Genomic DNA, 19,950 nt, shown 5'->3' on the forward strand with positions numbered 1-19,950 from the left:
TTGGTAAATTAAATTCTCTTTTAATGAATATTGAGCTTTAAATAATGGTGTATTCTAATCAATTGTATTTTAATATTTTACTTTTTTATCACTAATATAATTTATATTGTCTTATTGATAAATTTCAGATTTTCATCTCTAGGAGAATCAATTTTTACAAAATAAAATACGATTCTATGAGAGGTACATATCTGAGATTCATCGATAAGGTAATATTAATTATACCAGTGGTAAAATTGTAAAATTTCAAAATACAATTGATTAATATATATCATAATTTCGAAACTTGACGGATGTACTTGATAAAAAACTCAACGTTAAACTTGATGAAGTTTTCGTGAAAAATGTCATTATTTGAATATAAGTAACAGTTACTTGTGCTTCGTGTATTATAATCGTACTTAGCTAATTTTATTTTATAAATATTACATTGCAATTTTTTCATATGTATGTGCATAGAAAGATTCATAACTATTGTTGAAGTTTCTTTAACTAATTTTAAACTTTTTTATATTAAAAATTGTCTCAATTTATTGAAGGTCACACTATTAACTTTAGAAAAGTGGATACAACTTTTACATATAAAAATTCCCTAAGAGTATGACAAGAAATTACTTAATAATAATTATCTCACTTCAGGAATTTGATAAATCCACTGTCTTTTCACACATTTCTGATCCACGCTTTTGAATAATACAATAACTGTGTAAGTAAAGGAAAAAGCAAATATGATGGACAATTTGATAACTAGGATTCGAGTTTATTTATTGATGGATTAAATGTTAGATTTTATAAAGGAGCTTTTATAAAATATTTTGTTTGAATAATTTTTAAAAATATGCCAAGTCACCAGTAATTTTCGGAAAATAATTAAACATTAAACAGCTGGGAACTTTTCGTTTCTAAAAATACTCTAAACTTTAATATTGACAATTTAAAGTTACTACCAACACTAAACAGAAAATTAAAAAATGGATTAAATAAAATTTAATTTAAAAAAAAATTAAAAATAACAGCTTCTCTACTGACCTTAAATAAATATTTTTATTCAATTTTTCCAAAGCACTTAGGGGTGTTATATGACAGCTTAAATTATCAAAATTGACAGCTTCAATAATTAATAATCTACAGAAAAAATAAACAAGCAAACAAACATCTGAAAATAGCTAAATATCACTTAACTAATTCCCTAGATAGTATGATATAACGTCAAGTAATATTTCGTTGAAATAATGGTGACACTTTGAGTATGAAAACATCACAAACATATGGAAATGATATCAACATGAAATACAGTACCTCAATTCCATATTCTCCATAAGAGCCTTCTGAGTAAACACTAGACACGTATGACCAATTGGCACTCTTGACAACGTCAACAAGAGCGCTGGATTGAAATGTATCTGGTGGTACTGTTCGTGCAAAATAATCAAACCTCGTCTTATCACTGAGAGCCTTAGCAGTTGATGCTGGTGAGATCTGAGGGATGTGGAAGAGCCTCAGCAGATTGGCAACCTAAACAAAGATATAATCTTCATGAAAACTTACTTGAAACACTTCCTTCAATCTATCTGGATTGAGGTCAATTTTAAAGAATTGGAACCTTGGATTTTTTTAGTCTTTTGTATCCATCTAAACATGATAATATGGTCTTGGGGGTCTGGAATGTTGCCAAAATACTAGATGAATGAGAGTATTATTGCTATCAAGTCCACGTGTCTCGACGTATTTTCATTTCATTGTGTTAAATTATTTTGCAATATCCTCTAGCGGCTTTCTCAACATTTATTGTCTTACCACATAGTAAGCTCTAAGTTTAGTCGGTAAATGTTGAGAAAGTAAGGGAAATTCTTTTCGGTCAATATCTAATGGGAAGTTGAATTTTTATTATTACTTCAATGAAATAGTCTTGCTCTGAGAATAATAATTAATCGCTATTCGAAATCGATAGAATTTTATTATTTAATGAAGCTTATTCAGTTGAAATGAAATGTTAGATATTCTGAAGTATTCACAGGCTATTTAAAAAAAATAATAGCGTGTTCAGGCAGAGGCTTTACGTTTTTATTGAAAGCAAAAAAAATTTTTTATGAAATAAAAAATGAATCTAATCTGAATTAGCTGCTAATTAATTATTTTAAAAAAGTGATGTATTACCAATTATTTATTTATTTCAATTAAAACTAAATTAAATTGATATATTATTGAATAAATTTTAGCAGTAATAATTAAACCTATGATATACCGAGATGTATTTTTTAACAATAATAAAATCCTCTTTCAATAGTAATCATACAATTAGTAATAAAATTTTCGCGTCAAAAAAATTCATGAAATCAGAGTCTAAAAATAATACATTATGTAACAAGAATAATTATTAAGGTAAAACTTAATGACTATAAGAGACAATTACTTTTCAAGATTACTTTATACTCAATTAAAATTCTGAAACAATAATTATTAGCTCATTCAGGTTGAAAAAGCACTAATTAGTAGGTTCATTTTTTTGTCTTTCATTGTCAAGACAATTTGAACTATTGATTGTACAGAACTTTTATTTAATTTTAGTGAAATTTAATAATCGATTAAATTTATCACTGGTTTCATATCTTTTTTCATTGATGTCGAACGGATTACAAATTGCTGTAAATAAAAAATTACAATTATAAAATTATACTAGTAACTGTAAAACAATGCAATAATGATTCGTTAATTGAATTTATTATAAACAAAAGTAATTAAAAATCTACAGCCAATTAATAGACACAAAAGCAGTATTGTTGTAACAAAAGAAGGAATGAAAATTTTTTTTTTGCTATTTGAATAATTTAATTATTTTTATTCCTTTTATACTGTACATGTTATTGAAAAAAATAATCAGTGGTTGATGAATAAAAAAATGAACCAAATTTAGTTATTGAAAGAAAAAAAATTACCTAAAGTGAAACAGAGCTATAAGATCCTCCAATAACTCCATAAAGAGGTCAAGCACTGACAGATTTCTTGAGTCTAGGTGGGGTATCATCAAGACACTCTAGCACACTCATATCTAAATTGGAAAGCGAAGCCCTAACGAAATGAAGACTTTGATTGAGGGCATAGGTATCTCTTGAGCATGTATCAAGAATATGAACACCAAGGGAAATTCCTGGCAGGATATTTTACTCCTTATTAATCTGATCCACAGCAAATAGCATAGCTTCAAGTCTTTGCACCCCTCGATTATAAATTTTAGGTTTACAAGTTATTTCTCCCTTCTCATGAACAGGGAAAAGGCTTTCAAGAATAACATCTCCAGGTACTATGAGATATGTTTACTTCACATTGATCACATATTCACCTCACGATTGGCTAGATTCTAGCCGCTAGAGAATATATCATATTGAGTATACGTAAACATGCTATAATTTTACGACCAGTCTTTACAAGATAATCCCAACCGTATGTTGGTGAGAAATTTTATTACTTTTCAGGGATTCAACAGTACTTGAACTTTGAGTCTTAGAGAGAATGCACATGCTTTCTTTTTTTTCACTGAATCCTTCTACCAACCTTTATGTCTTGTGTAGGCATTTGTTGAAATATTCCTTTTCCCCCAAACATTGAATATTTATATGTCAAATTATTTTGACAAACCCTCAGTTTCGTCTTGTATTTTGAAGCGCACTGTTCTCAAGAGTGTCAAGATTTTCAGCATTTTTGTGGTTCAGTTAGTAAATTTGTAGTGTTGATTGAGTTGATGATATTTATGATTAGTGATTTATATCAATTGTATAATGTTAACAAAATTTGTTACCTTCCAAAACTTAATTAGGCAGTGAAAAGTGAATGAAAAGGACACTTTACGACGATAGATCTATCGAAGCAACAACTGAGTAAGAATTTTCTTGGAATAAAGTAAGTACAATATCAATGTACTAATTTAATTTTTCATACATTTTACACACACGTGTAAAACACCTCAACTTCAATAACAAATTATTAGTGCAGTTTCAAATAAATTCAGTTAAAATAATTACATCTTTTTTCAATAACATGGATAAAAAAAAATTAAACTATTAGAATAACTTCTTTATTGTTCCTGATTTAATACGGATTGAAGTATTAATAATTTTTTTTAAATAATAATATTTACCTGAGAAAGTGTTCATTTTTTTACAGGTACACTAATTATAATTCCTATATTCACGTGAGAATTGGAACGTATAAGAATCTTCATTTTGATTTTTGATTTTTTTTCTAAAAATTTAACAAACTGAATAAATATTCTTTTGAATTTATCAGTAAACTCATTATTAATTAATTCTTATAGTTGTTAAATATTCGTATCATTATCCACGAAAAAGACTCACGTTTTTTACGAAGTTAAGGTTTAATTTTTAAGTATCAGAGGTTAATATGAGCAATCGGCACATGTCTATATATATATAAGGGGGATAATTATTTGTCGCATTAAACGACTTCTTATATCCCTTCTTTTTATTTCTTAATTTTTATTATTCTTTCTTGCTCGCACACACAATACTTAAATAATTTCACGCATTTGTAAGATTCAATTTCACATTTTTATTTCCTATTCACATACAATACAATTATTATCAACACATCTTATAGCATTATTCATATTATTAGTTGGAACAGCATTCATGGGACTTTTTATTAATATAATTAGAATGACTACTACTGGTGTTATTTACTGTGTCATTCTTGACTGAAATAAGTGCAAACATAAGACCGAATGATACGTACACATGGTATTCAAGCTTAACTATTAATGTTTCAGTTGATCTTCTCAATAAATTTAGGAAACTAAAGCATAATTTCCGTTTATATTCATGACTTCGATTTTCTTTATTTTAAAAATTATTATTTTGGAATAATTTTTTTTTGTTTTGTTTTTATTACGCTAGTGGAACGTTGTATTCACCTCTTTTTGTTTGCATTTATATATAGATTTTATCATGATAACTTGAGAGCATAAGTCTATTATATTTGGTATGTGTTTTTTGTATATCATTATTTTCATTGAAAATATAAAAAGTTAAAATACATATATGTATGTATACTGTACAGTATCTCATTGGTTTTCGAGAATAACCATAAAATACGATAACAAGTATAAACAATTATAATTTTAATAAAATGTTTAAATACTTTTTTTTCGTTTAAATCATAATTGTAAATTGTAATACAATTAACGATTCAATGTAAATAATATATTTTTATTTTTAAATAAAATGAAGCGATATTAAGAATGTTTACAAGCCGTAAAAAGTTAAAAAAGTATTTTAGTTGAACAAAATTATGTAATTCTATTAAAAAATAATATTAGTAAGTAGTAGTACTTACATAATACCGTCAACAGTTTTATCATACATATAATACACAATATTTATCATCTTAAACTTTGAACAAAAATTTTCATAATTGTTGAAAACTCAGCTCTTCAAACAATCATATAACTAAATGAAATTCAGATGTGTTAGCCCTACTTCGCCACGTTTTTGAGTGAAGGAAAAACCTTCTGTTTAACAATGAGTTTCTATATAATCCCTCAAAGTCGAATAAAATAGAAGCAGCATCGCTTTAGAATTATTTTTCAATTCCCGTACTTAATCAGAAATTATTGCTTGTATTGTAGTCATGAGAGCTATTATTTATTCTTTTAGTCTTTGAAAAAAATTTCATTTTATTTTAACGTGACTTTCTAAATATTTATTCAATAATTTGAATTGAATATATTATTAAATTAAATATATATAACTTAATAGTTCAAGTTACAGAAGTGAAATTAATAATAAATACGTATTAAAAATTTTATTAAAGATGTCGAGGATAATGTTTTCTTATACGAACCAACAAAATAAAAACAATAAAATGAAATCCGAAACCATACTCAAATAGGACAGTTTTATACTGTTTACAGTATAGCAAGTTTTGGAAATATGCAACAATACTTTAATAAATATGAAGATTAAAATTTATGTGATGAGATTTTACTTTGAAGAATATTAAATAACGTCGTAATATTAACGGGCCCCCGCACTTTACATAAGGCACATATTTATTCTTATTTCTTTTGGCTCTAAATAATAGAAAAATAAAAATCTGAAGATATCAACAAAAACAAACTAAGCGATTTAAAAATTCATTGTATAATAGTTGCTTTTTTGGTATTTTCGTTGAATTTGTAAATAAAATTAGGGTTAATTTTTAGATCTCCAAGTTCCTTTAAAAAAAGCGTTCCAAAAAAAACTAATATAATGTACAAAAAATCCATTAAAATCTACATCGACAATATCCCATTTTATCGGAGTTATTTTATTGAAATAAATTTTCATTATCAAATTTATATAATTATAATGATTTTCATAATACATGTTTATTCGAATAGAAAAAAATTAGGCTTTCCTTTACCGTTTTTATAAATGTTTCTGATATTATAATTAGATTTCTAAACCGGAAACTTTATCCTACACGGAGAGAAGGTTAAAGTAAATTTTATTACGGAATTAAAATAATTTTTACTATGTTCTGTAGTAATTCTGGAACAGACGAAAACTCAAGTAAAATGTCTCTCATCCCATTCTAATTTCATTTTTTTGTTTTAAAATACAGATTGAAATGGCAGAGTCAGAAATCCCAGTAAAGAAAAGAAGAAAATTACAACCTTCTATAGAAGATTCCGAAATTGGGGAAAATTCTTCCAATCAGTGTACCGAAGATGAGGTTGATTGTAGTTTAATTGAATTGAATAATTCAAAACTATCGGACGATCTCCATGATAGTGATAATGGCGAAAGTAATATTGAAGATTCTGCAGAAAAAGAAGATCAAGAATTAACACATCAAGAAACTGAGGGATCAAACATATTGCAGCCTATTGTTACAAGACCCAGAACTTTAAAATGGGATTATTTAGAAAAAGATACTTCAGTCGATTTTACCGAAAATGTTTTAAAGCTTTGGGAATTTCAGGACTACATTAATTTATTTAGAGGATTGAGATTGTTATAAAAATTATAAATTATTTTAAATCATCTTTTCTGTTTCACATAGAATGAATTCATTTCTATTATTTACGATTATTTTTTACTATCGTTAAGAAAATATTAATTAATTTTATTTTGTTTTTTATTTCTTTATTACAGAGCACAAGATAGATAAGGAAAAATTTCTCTCATTAATTGAAACATCTAATATTTTTCTCTATATTAACGACAGTAAAGTTGTACAAAAAATTCTAAAGAAGAGGGATACTTTGTTAAAATATCTGGTAAGAATGATTTCATAAACTTTTTTTATTTTTTTTTCAATGTTACAAAATTTAATCATAATAATCATTTTTTGTATTACTCAGCAACTTCCTGATTATATCAAAGAAGAAGATGTTGGATTCGTACGTTCATAATTTTCATATTAAAAATACTTTATACTAAAAGATATACTATGAAAATGATTAATCGGTATTATTATCATTAATAGGTCTTGAGAAGATATCTGAAATGTGATCCACGAAGAAAAATTTGGCTGGAATCACCACTCAAAACATCATTAAAGCAGGACCTAAGTAAATTCATCGTAGACAACATCTTATATACTCAAATACAGAGAGCAACGTAAATATTATTAGTTTATACTTTTTATTTTTTTATCATTAGGCTATTAGTAATAATGTGATATCCCTTTTCTTCATATTTTGTAATTCTTATTTCTTTTTTAGCCCAATTCAGCCTCATGAATTTCGTTTTTGGGCGGCTGAAATTTGTTCCATCTGGCCGAAAGACAACGATCCTTGGGAGTGATTTAAACCATATATTTTTAATGGTCCAGAAGCTGATAAATTCCAAGGGCGATTATTTGACACTGCCAAAAATTTCAACTCAAAGATTTTTAAGACAGTTAAGGAAGTTAAAAGTATTACACGTTCAGAAAAATTGGCTACATTAGGAAAAAATATGAAAGAGCACATGTCGTTTATTGAACGCTCTAAAGTAATGAATTCAGGTGTTTTAGAACATTGGAATAAGACTAGAGAATATCGCATGGAAAATCAAGTCCGATTTTCTGCCATAGTAGAAAATAGTACATTTTTTTCAAATATTGATCATGTAAAGAGAGCCCTGGAAGAAGATTTTAATTTTATTACAAAACGATGTTTCCCAAAAAATTACTTATCAGATCAATGGGAACAACTGTCGTGCCATATCATATCTTTAGAGATAACAATACCAGATATAATACAGGCCCGACAGAATAAGTTTAATAAATTGGCAGATTGTACAGTTGAGATGAAAAAAGATTTTGCGTGGGAATTATTATCGTATAAAATGCATCATACTGCTAATAGTGGAGTAGATGAAGATGGTAAAACCAAACGTTTTAAACCTAGTCGTGTCGAAGCAGCAAGATCATTTATACGGTGTATAGAAGTATGTGATATAGTAACTATTTTTTAACATTATGTATTAATTATTTTCAAGTATGTGTTTCTAATAAATTATTCAATTTTTTTTACAGAATGAATCGAGTGTAATGTCAGCATTAAGTGATCATAGGAAAAAAATGGAGAAGTTATCTCTGCAGGTAAATCCATATATTATCGCCATTAAAAAAGGATTTAAAGTCGAAAAAGCAATCACAATTGTCGATAATAAACAATATCCTTGTCAGACATTAACGAAAGCAGTTGATCTCGCATTCAAATTTTATGTCATAGAAGAACGTCAATATTGTAGATACAGCCAGTGTGTTTGGAGATTTATTGAAGAGTTTTTATACAAAATAAGATATAAAAAATCAAAACAAATATTAACAGTATGCAAATTCATATCAGACTCAAGAAAAAAATTACAGAATCAAGAAAACAGTTCAATCATTAATAATCGTTAAGATACATATTAATTATAAACGTTATATACATTCTTATTCATCTACTAATTTAAATTAAAATCATCGTAAAATTTTTTAAACTTGATAATTGATGTAGAAAAATCATTTAGATTTTTCTATAATATAATTTTGTTTGGGATTATTCATAATAACGTGAGAAAGTAAAACTTTTAATAACATTTTCATTTTCAACAGCCATCACTGTAAAATGATGGCATAGTTAAAAAAAATATTTAGGTGAATGTTGTTCAATTTACATTATTTTAGAAATTATTTTATTATATGATGACACATAAATATACCTGCACATTTAACACTTAATCAGTGTCCTTCACTTGAATCCTTGAATTGTCAAGCTTATATAAGTGAGTCTGAATGCCTACGAATTGTTGGATGTCAATGGTGCTCTCTGGATGTTGATGAAGAATCGTTTTTAGGCAATTCTTTTTGTTCTGAAGATTATACTTGTTTCAAAGGTGTTTTCGGTAGACCTTTACCATATAGTGATTAATTTTATAATTCTCAAGGAGCTGAAGTTGCTTTTTTTGTTATCAGCTCTACAGTGTGCAATCTAGATTGGAACACCAATGTTTACATCTTCATGGATCTCCAGACACCCTTCGAATGACTCAAAACCATCTAGATTCTTTGCTACATGAAAGTACACCACCAATTTCACCTTATCGAGTTTCTTAAGGGTATAGACGACCTCCTGGAGGTGACAGTAATCATGAATACAGTACTATGACGCTTCACGAGGGTACAGAATAGCAATCTTTTGCAGAACCTCTTTTTCTCGTCAATGCAACCCCTGATTTACAATTCAACTGTACTCGATCGGTATCTCCTATTACTCATCTTGAATCACTGCATCGTGTTTTGGTGCCAGTCACCGTCTATCGAAATGTGGAAATTAGTAATTGTTAAATTAATTTATTTATTTTTATTGCTGAATATTTTTTATGAAATTTTTTTGTACCAGCTCTATTTTTAATCAACTTTAAAATAAAAAAATCATTGTTCTTAATACCAGTATACGATTTTTATTATATACGATTTTTTTATTTTATACATAAAACTCAGTATTATTTTATTATAAGCTATTTTTATTTACGTTGAAATAATAAACGTTAGAAAAAGATGAAAAGAATAAATTTGTTGTATAAAATCTTTACTTTAAAATATTCCACAAATCTATGAATTTTTCTTAATTTTACAAGTTGGCATCATTAATAATGAACCATGGTCCATTATTTAATTCCTCCCATTTTTAATAATCCTTAAGTTGAATAGAATCAATTATTATTTATTCATTAAGATTAAAAATTTATAATAAATGAAATAAATTAGTCAATAACCAATTAATTGTTGACTTATTTATAAAATTATAAATGACGATAAGTGATGAGACATAAGTTTTTTATAATTCGGCTATTTTAAATTTGAAAAATATTTCGGCGCAGAATTGATGCGCGGTAACCCAGCCCCATTTAACTTACCTGGTGACCAATCAACCCACCCTGTGCCGGGCTCTATCTCAATTGGCTCTGTTCTTACTAGAAAAATGAGTATTGGCAATAGAAATGCGACTTTCTCTTCTATGTACAGTCAAAGCCCTCCAAGTGCACGCTCTCTAAATGCACACGCTCTCTAAGTGCACGTTTCCCAGTCCCCACTTTAAATAATCTGCGACCAATCACGTGCGACAGTTTGAGTTTGAACTCGGTTTTAAAGTCTGCGCAATGTTATGCGCAGAGAGAGAGCATCTGATTGAATAAAGATAGCCATAGGAGTTAGAAAAGTGGGGATGAAAAAGATCGTAGGGGAATTGTGCACTTAGAGAATGGGCCTCAGTCCCGAGCTGTGCACTTAGAGGGCTTTGACTGTATACATATTCTATAATCGTTTCTTGCCAAGCGACGCTCTGATTTTTCTCCATTATATGTTATACGACAGAAAGTAATATTCTGTAGTTTTATTATTAGTTTAAAAAGAATCTTATATTCAAATTTCATTTAATTTTTGGCACCGTATTTAAAAAAAAAAAAAACTCATCAATGTTTATAAAAATAACAGTGTAAATAAAGTACAACTGACTAATTTTACATGAAAGTATCTGTTCCAAGATAAAGGTACCAAAAACAAAGGACGCAAGTGTAAGTATATCCTTAATATAAAAATTTTTTAGTTCTACCCGGGAAAAAATAAAATAGATCTACACAGATCCACATTTTCGCCATTTTTTTGGTCTAATTTGATCCTCTCATTACTAAAAAAACTGAAGAAAATTTGATCTCAGTAAATCTATGTATATCTAGTGAGATGACTGTGTATCTACACAAATTACTGTATGTCTATGGAGATCTCCATTGATCTCGATGATAAAAAAAATTTAATACATCTACAGAGATCACAGAAGATCTAAAGTGATCAAAACAAATATATACAGAGTAAAGTAGATCTAATTGTGCCAAAAAATAGATCTAAGTAGATCAATGTAGATCTATTTTATTTTTTCCCGGGTCTTCAATTATTATTATTATATTTTTTAATTTAAAAAAGTAGAATCAATTTTTTTTTAGGTGTAAGTAATTGCCGGATATTTTTTTAGTTGATGTTATGTTTTACCCTTCAAAATATGTTGTATGCATAATTGATTTATGTGCATGCTCAAAATTTGAAAAAGTAGTGTAATTAGAGTGTTTACATTGATTGAGACATAAACACACGAGCCAGGAGATAATATTATAGTCGGTTTAAAAGAAGAAAGAATAGGTCGATTATGTAAAGAAATCCACAATGAAGAGAAATTATCCAAAAAAATTAAAATTTTATTTTTAAGAAAATTAAAAGTAAAGGGAAAGATATAGAAAGTCGGTGAAGCTAAACATACCTAGAAGAAGCTGGACTTAAGTTATGTACTGAGGGTTATGACTCAATATTTTTAAGCAGTTTTTTGCGAGTCATATTTATCGCATTAATAATTACATTACTCTCAAGAATAAATAATAACATAAAAAAGAAGAGTTTTTTTTTTATTTTCCTATGGTTAATTATTTCATCAGAAGTTAGAGTTTCAAAGTGTAAATGAAGTTGATTAAAAGTTAACTAACTAACTCAGTTAGTTAACTATTTTTAAAAAGTTCACTATGATCAGCTTTTTTTTTTAGATTTTATTGATAATTAAAGCAATATATTGAATAATTAATCAAGACCTAGAATCTGATTGAAGTAGATTTTATGTATCTCAAGTAAAAATAACTAATAATCAAATTTTATAGAGCAGTATTACACAAGTTCCTAACTCTCATTCAATTTGACTAGTGATCAGCTGAAGAAGTACTAAGCCATACGAGCAAGGGCCAGTCGCAAATTTACATGTGTTTGCTAACGATTATTCTTTTCTCTAGTTTGAGACAACAATACACTCTATACTATTCAACTTTTATTTTATGATCAAAATATAATATTTGTTTATTGTTAATGCTGTAAATGATTGATTTTCTCTAAATAACTATTATTCTATAATTAATGAAACTTGATTTTTAGATTTCTCTATACTATTTGAGTTTATGTTAATTTTTTGAAATTTATATCTGTTTACTCACAGAGGCAGCGGTGACAAATAATATCCTCATCATTTTCATTATTAATATTTGGAATCATGGAAGGTAGATGCTCAGTATGTGATGAAGTTTTGCCGGTAAATTATTTAACAATACACTTAAAAAATCATTCAGATGCTCTTGATGTAGCATACTGTTGTATAACACTCAACTGCAGTCGACAATTTAGTAATTATAATTCATTCTATAAGCATGCGACAAAATGTAAACCAAATCCTGATAACAATAGAGTGGAAAATATTGTTAAATTTACAAACTCCGATGTAGATATGAATAAAATTGCAAGAAATGATGATACTTATAATAATCGTAATAGTGTACCGGGACCAAGTGATCGTCAACATGAAAATCATAAATTTTTTGAAGAAAATATAGACTATAATATGCCTAATGAAGAAATTAATGATAATAAATCATTTAAAAGTAACTCGTTCTTCAATTCATTACTAAAGTTTGCATCCGATTTATATGGCGATCCAAAATTAACACAAACTCAAGCCGCAGACATTTTTAAAAAAAACTAGTAATCTTGTCATTGGTAGCCTATTCACTAATTTGAGGGAATTCATCAATAGCTACGTTGAAGATGTAAATTTGAAGGAAAAGTTTTCATATGAGTTACAAAGATTTCAATATGATTTTCACCAAGTACTTTCTGAAGCTAAAATGGAAACATTATGAAAAAAAAAAAATTGTTATGTAGAGCATAAAGTAGTAGATTTCAAACGTGATGTAACGAAACAAGTAACTACATTTAGAAAATTTCATGGAAAAGGCTATTTACTTCCGTTAACAGTGGTACTTAAAAATTTTTTTGAGCTGCCACAGGTATACGAAAAAACAATAGAATATATAGAAAAATTGCAAAATAATCAAAACGAAGTATCTAATCTTATTTAAACCGATTTTTGGAGAAATAAAGTACAAGATAAAGAATATTTAACAATTTCATTAATATTATATAAGGATGATTTTGAATGTGGTAATCCTCTTGGATCCCATAAAGTTATTAATAAAATGACGGGAGTCTATGTAGCAATTGGATGCTTACCACCGGAAATTTCTTCAAAACTTCTCAACATTTTTTCACTTCAAATTTATTATTCATCTGACCGAGGTCTAGCTAAAACCAATGATATATATAAAAAAATAATCGAAGAATTAAACAGCCTATCACAAACAGGCATTACATTAAATATTGCGAGTAAAGAAATTAATATGAAATTTCAAGTGGCAGTAATTACAGGTGATAACTTAGGTCTCAATCAAATTTTAGGTTTTCGAACCAATTTTAAGATTAATCAGAATTTTTATAGATTTTGTAAGAGATTAAAATCATCAAAGCCTTACACATATTCATTAAGAAGATGTGTTTTTCGCACAGTTCACAATTATAATGCAGATGTTATAGCAAATGCACCGAAAATGACAGGAATAAAGGAAAATGAATGATAATAAAAATTTTCATGTCGCAAATAACCCGAGTGTCGATGTGATGCATGATATTTTGGAAGGAATTGCTCGAACAGAGATAGCAATAATTTTAAACAAAATTATTGAAAACCATGTGATTACATTGAATAAATTTTATTAAAGAGCTACAAAACTTTTCGTTTGATGATCAGTCTAATCAACCTCCTGTCATAACAAAAAACGAATTACAAAAGAATTGTATTAAGAAAACAGCGGCAGAAATGCAAGGTCTAATTTTAAATTTATCAATAATTCTTGGTCATTCAATAGAAGAACAATTAAATTTACCGGACTTACAAGAAGAATCAGGAGAAGAATCAAAAGAAGAATCAGCAGAGTTACCAGAATATTATAATTATTGGAAATTATACATTTATTTACGAAAAATATTATGCATCACATTACAAACTCGAGTTACATCGAATGATATTGATGACTTTAGAAACTTACATAAAAAATCACCATAATTTACTACAAAAATTTGAAATAAAGATGACTCCAAAGCATTACATTTTACTACATTATCCTCAAATAATGAAAAAAATTGGTCCACTTCGGAACATATGGTGCATGCGTTTTGAATCGAAACATTCATCACTTAAACATTTCGCAATTAGAAGCCATAATCGAAGAAACATATGTAAAACGATTGTTAGTAAAGAGCAATTTAGATTGAGTGATCTATTCTTAAAAAAAGAACTTTTTTTCATTCCGACGTTATATGAGAATTGTAAAAAAACAGAATTACACGGAGAAGTATCTGAATTAAATTTAATCGATCTAGAGAAATTTAGTGAAATTAAAAATTTAGAAATAAATAAAATAAATTATAATGTAGGGAATATGTTAAGAATTAATAATGATAAGCATCCTGTATTTGCTGAAATCCTAAATATGTTTAAAGAGAAAAATTGTACAATCCAAGAGCAAGCAAAATTTCATTTTATTGTAAAATTATGGACGTGTAAGGTTAAAAATGGAATTTTACAAAGCTACAGACTTATCGGTCCACATAGTTACAAAGAATTAGAACACTCCTCATTATTATGGTTTAAGCCACGTAGAAAAATAGTTATAAGTGGAAAAACATATGTAGCATACGATAATTACATGTATTAACGCAATAACCTATATACATGTATATGTTTACCATATTCATTTTATTTAACGTTTCTTAGTTAATAGACTAAGAATTTATTGATAATTTTAATTACTCTGTCAACGTAATTAATTTCTAGTTTTTAGTATATTTAAAAATATATTATGAAGATAATTTATAAGTAACCTTTGTACTTGTTATTTTATGTCTAATATGTAACCGACAAAAATAATAATTTTTTTTATATCATAACAATATTTGTAAATAATCATTTATTATAAATCCTCATTGCCTTGAGTATATTATTATTGTTATTCCGAAATGTATCTCAACCAGACGTGTCAACAATTTTTTCATTGGCCGAAAATTATTTTTTACAATGGAAATATAACGATTGAAAATAAATAACCCCTAATAGCCAAATCAACGTAAGACTGACGGCAGACTTACGTATGTTGCTGTCTTTTGGTTCCCTAGGAGAAGACAAACGTAAGATCAACGTCAGACGTCAGATGCTGCCGCATATAGGAAACAGACAGACGTAAGTCTGTCGACAGATTCTGACGTCAGATCGTGGCTACTAGGGACTAATTGCTACACATAGATGTGACTAGGACAGTATACCCTAGTAGCTAAATCTGACGTCAGAATTGTCGACAGACTTACGTACGGCTGCTTCCTTTTCCTTTGTTTTCTGCGGCAGGATCTGACGTCTGGCATTGATCTTACGATAGGAAACCAAAAGACAGCAACATACGTAAGTCTGACGACAATCTGTTTCCTAATGGCTACAAGGGTAAGTACGGGGTACGGGAAAATTACAATTATAATTTTTCTCTAGCTATCAGAATTTGAGAAACAGTAACATAATAAAGAACTATGGAATAAACAGAATTTGTTAGTATTCACATATTACCTCGATCACTTCTATGATTTAATGATTTAATAAACCTAAAATCTCATTTCTGAATTTTTTTAACAATAAAAAACATAAGCTATTAATTTTTTTCAAGTATTTTATATACTAACTTATAATTAATAATTATAGATAATTGCTACAATATAAGGTAGCCGGCCGTAAATTATACTTGCAAAGTTTGTAATTGTAATTTCACATAACTTAAAAAATAAGAACACTATTAATAAATTATTCATGTTGTATTTACATTATACTGTCGGATTAATTCATTAAGAAATTAATGGAAAGTTTTGCAATTAAACGATCTGTACAAAAAAATCACAATAATGATGAATCAACATATATTTTTAAAACCATTAATGAATATATACAAAGTTAATAATAAATATGATATAATAAATGAAATAATATTATCAATAAAAATAAAAATTATGTTTCATACAAGCATTTTGTTGTCTAAATGATGAAAAACAATAAACTCGATATGAATTAAAAGTTTTCTTCAGATAAATGACCTGCAATCTATATATTAAAAGATAGTATTATTAAAAAAGGTACAATATAGTTGTCATTTAAACAATAAGTATATTGTTTTAAAAAAGATCATAATCTTATGCTATAAAAAAAATAATCTTAATCCAAATAAAAAAAGTACTTCACACAAACAACAAGGTTAATTAAAATATTAAACTGGAAGGTTTATTTAAATTAAGTAACTGATATATTATTGGCAAGTAAAAAATAATTTTCCAATAGTTTACAAATTAATTAAAGACAGGGAATTGGTATTTTAAACTGAAGCGAAAAAAATTGTCAAAGCAGGTAGTCAAAATGCTCGATTTAAGTTAATAATATACTTGGGGTATATAGTAAATATTTTCTAAACCGATAAAATACATTTTCTTTTTTTTTAATAATAATTCTTAATGTAGGTAATTGATTTTTTAAATACGAAAAAAATTTATTTTTCATACAAGCAATCGATATTCTGAATTCAAGTAAACAGTTTACTTGCAATGAAAGGTCAATGTTTTTGGAACGACTAAATAATATTATTATATAATTCTAGTATATAATAAGTTTAATATAAATACAAATTCTTCATTTTATGTGTGTACAATAATAATGTCTCTCATAAAAAATATTTTTCGTGTTATCAACTTTGATACATAACGTTATTAAACAGTACATTGAAATTTAATCAACATTATTTTAAAAGTAGGTAAAATTTACGTTTGGAATGAGTAAATCATGTTTATGTAACGAAAAAACTACATTATCGACAGAGGTAAACTTTATATTTATATGAAATTATCTGTATTTTCAGAGTAAGAAAACTATTTACCAAAAATCAGTAAAGTATTTTTTTGATATAGGTAAAAACATTTTGAGAGTAAGCAACAAAAAATTCGAGATGTAAGCAATTTGCATACTTGCAACCAGTATTCTATGAAGAAAGTATTGTTTATGTAATCATTATACTTGAAGGCGGTAACTAATATACTTGAATATTTTGAGTTCTTAGTTGACTGAATACAAGTATATACTATACTTGCGCTAAATACATATATTGTCATTAAACAATTTTTATATGTACTTGAAGATTGTACTATTGGTACTTGAATAATTGCTTGTAGTTTACTATAAAACCACTTATTTTTTACTAGTTGACAAGTATTTTTTATATTTATCTACCATATTAAAGTTTACTTATTTCGAGTGAAATTTCTACATCTCCAGCGCCCCCTTTTTACCGATCATCGTTTTACTTGACTTAAGTAAACTGTATACTTTAGTGCCGCAGAATTCTTCTATCAGTGTTCTTGTTAGATTTCTATTTGTTATCTCTTGTCCACCGTTATTTGCCTCTCTTGAATCTTCTCCTATCTGGCTTCTTTCACCTCCTTCTATGCTTTCTCGTTTGCTTTCTAACTTCCCTTATTCCAACTTAATCCCTTCGCGATTGGCCCGCGCAATCTCTTCAAACTCACGCTCTAAACTTTGCGGAATAAAACCTGATCTTGCTACTCCTGCAGCTTCACTATTCCTTGTTTCAACTGGAATACGAGGAATTCTGTCCGGCATTTGATCATATTTTAATAGGACTTCTAATAAAATTTGCGTTCTATGTAGTACGTTCCCAAAAAAAAAAGTTTAAGTGTGAGTCTATCTCAAAAATTTTCTCTATTATCCCTTAAAATTCACCTCTGAATTACTTAGTGTTAAATGTTATTTATTGTTAATCCATTATATTTATTTATTTAATTCAAAAAGTAAAATAAAAAAGCTAGTATCAAATATTAAATAGAAATGATCTTTTAGTAATTTCATTATTAAATCATCCTATACTATTATCTTTATCCCAAAAAAAAATTAATTAGTGAAAACACTCTCATCAAATTATTTATTAAGTAATTAAATAATATAAAAAAATTAATAAGGATGCAGTCATTTTTTCCTAAAAAAAAAATTTATGATTTTAAGTAAAATTAATTTTTGAAAAAAGAACTACTGTTCTGAGTCACTTTCTTTTATCTTCTTTTGAAAAGAAATTCATTTTCTATTTCACGACTTGTCTCCCCTTTTAAATATGTTTTTTTTATTATGCTTTTCAGCTTAATAAAAAAAGATTTTCTTTAAAAAAGAATTTCTAATCTACCTGTTTGACTTACACACCTTTTATTACGGTAATAACAAATTAGAGGCTCCTTATTTCTCAATTACTTTTGTGACTCAACTGTGACTCATCACCGTAAAGTCCATGACGCAATTTTCCCTTTTAACTTAATGAATCTTGATTAATGATTTTTCTCTTCAAATTTTATTAAAACTGAGCAGTTTTTTTTGTTTATACTAATACTCTTCAAAAAAAACTACCTTTATGACTGACCACTGCAGGTATTCTATTCTACTCAAAAAACAACTTCCTTTACCTTCCTTTTTTTTTGCCATAACAATGATATACTCTAAAATGAGTCGTATGTTACTCACTGCTACCACAATTTTTTCGTAATGATTTTCACAATCTTCCATGTTAACAAAATAACGTTGAATTATTATTAATTCGTGTTCTACGCTTCTAACTGGCCAGGTTATCAACGTTAAAGTCACACAAAAAACTTTATCCAAAAATTTTACTATTAAGAGAAAAAAAAATGTAATTTCAGTATTGTTGCTTTTCCCTATCCTTTACATTGGTACAAATTAATAAACAAAAATTATTATTTACTCCTCAATACACTAATTTATATTAGTATTTTTTTTACATATATTCCTTATAACCAATACTATTTATTTCTATAATTTTTACAACTTGATTCTACAATTTTAAATTTCAACTCAAAATCGTCTTTGTTGCAAAAATTTCTATAGAAGGAAAGGTAAAATTAAATTTACTATTTTGCCCTTACTTTCAATTAATCTCTCAGAGCTTCCTTTTTAACAAATAATAAAAAAAAATCGTTACATAATGTTTATGACAGCCCCAGTTTCGACGCGTTCATGTTTTGCATACGTCCAAATATTATTATATTTTTTTTCTAGAAAAAGAAGTACTCAGTAGATCAGGTTTAATCTTTTTTAACGAATTTTTAATTTATTTTTACGAAAAATACTATAACGCAAATCTTGACTGGAAAGAGTTTAAACGGAAATGCACATTAGTTATTTACAAGTTTATTTCTTTCATCTCCATCAGGGCTTTTTTCTTTTAATATCCCACTTTTGACACCAAATTTTATTTGTGTTACGTCTCAGTAACCGAATAATCTCTTTTTCGAGTCAAGACCCAATCGTCCTCTACTCACCATGGGTGCGGAGACCACGCAGAATATACTTGTGTGGGTGATGGAGAATTAAACAAATAGGAAAGGTTCTTAGTGCTTTACAAACTACACTGGTGCATTTCATTTTCTCAAAGAAAGATAGAGATTTGTTTTCAT

The 19,950-nt window shown here is 27.4% G+C and overlaps 1 pseudogene; it reads right to left on the reverse strand.

Annotated features, from left to right (window-relative positions):
• Positions 1-1,137: 1,137 nt before the first annotated feature.
• On the reverse strand, positions 1,138-3,305 carry LOC118071245 (metabotropic glutamate receptor-like; annotated as a pseudogene).
• Positions 3,306-19,950: the final 16,645 nt, after the last annotated feature.

The sequence above is a fragment of the Chelonus insularis genome, unplaced genomic scaffold (assembly GCF_013357705.1).
Source record: "Chelonus insularis isolate UGA/USDA-ARS -01 unplaced genomic scaffold, ASM1335770v1 contig_76_pilon, whole genome shotgun sequence".
In the NCBI taxonomy this organism is placed as follows: domain Eukaryota; kingdom Metazoa; phylum Arthropoda; class Insecta; order Hymenoptera; family Braconidae; genus Chelonus; species Chelonus insularis.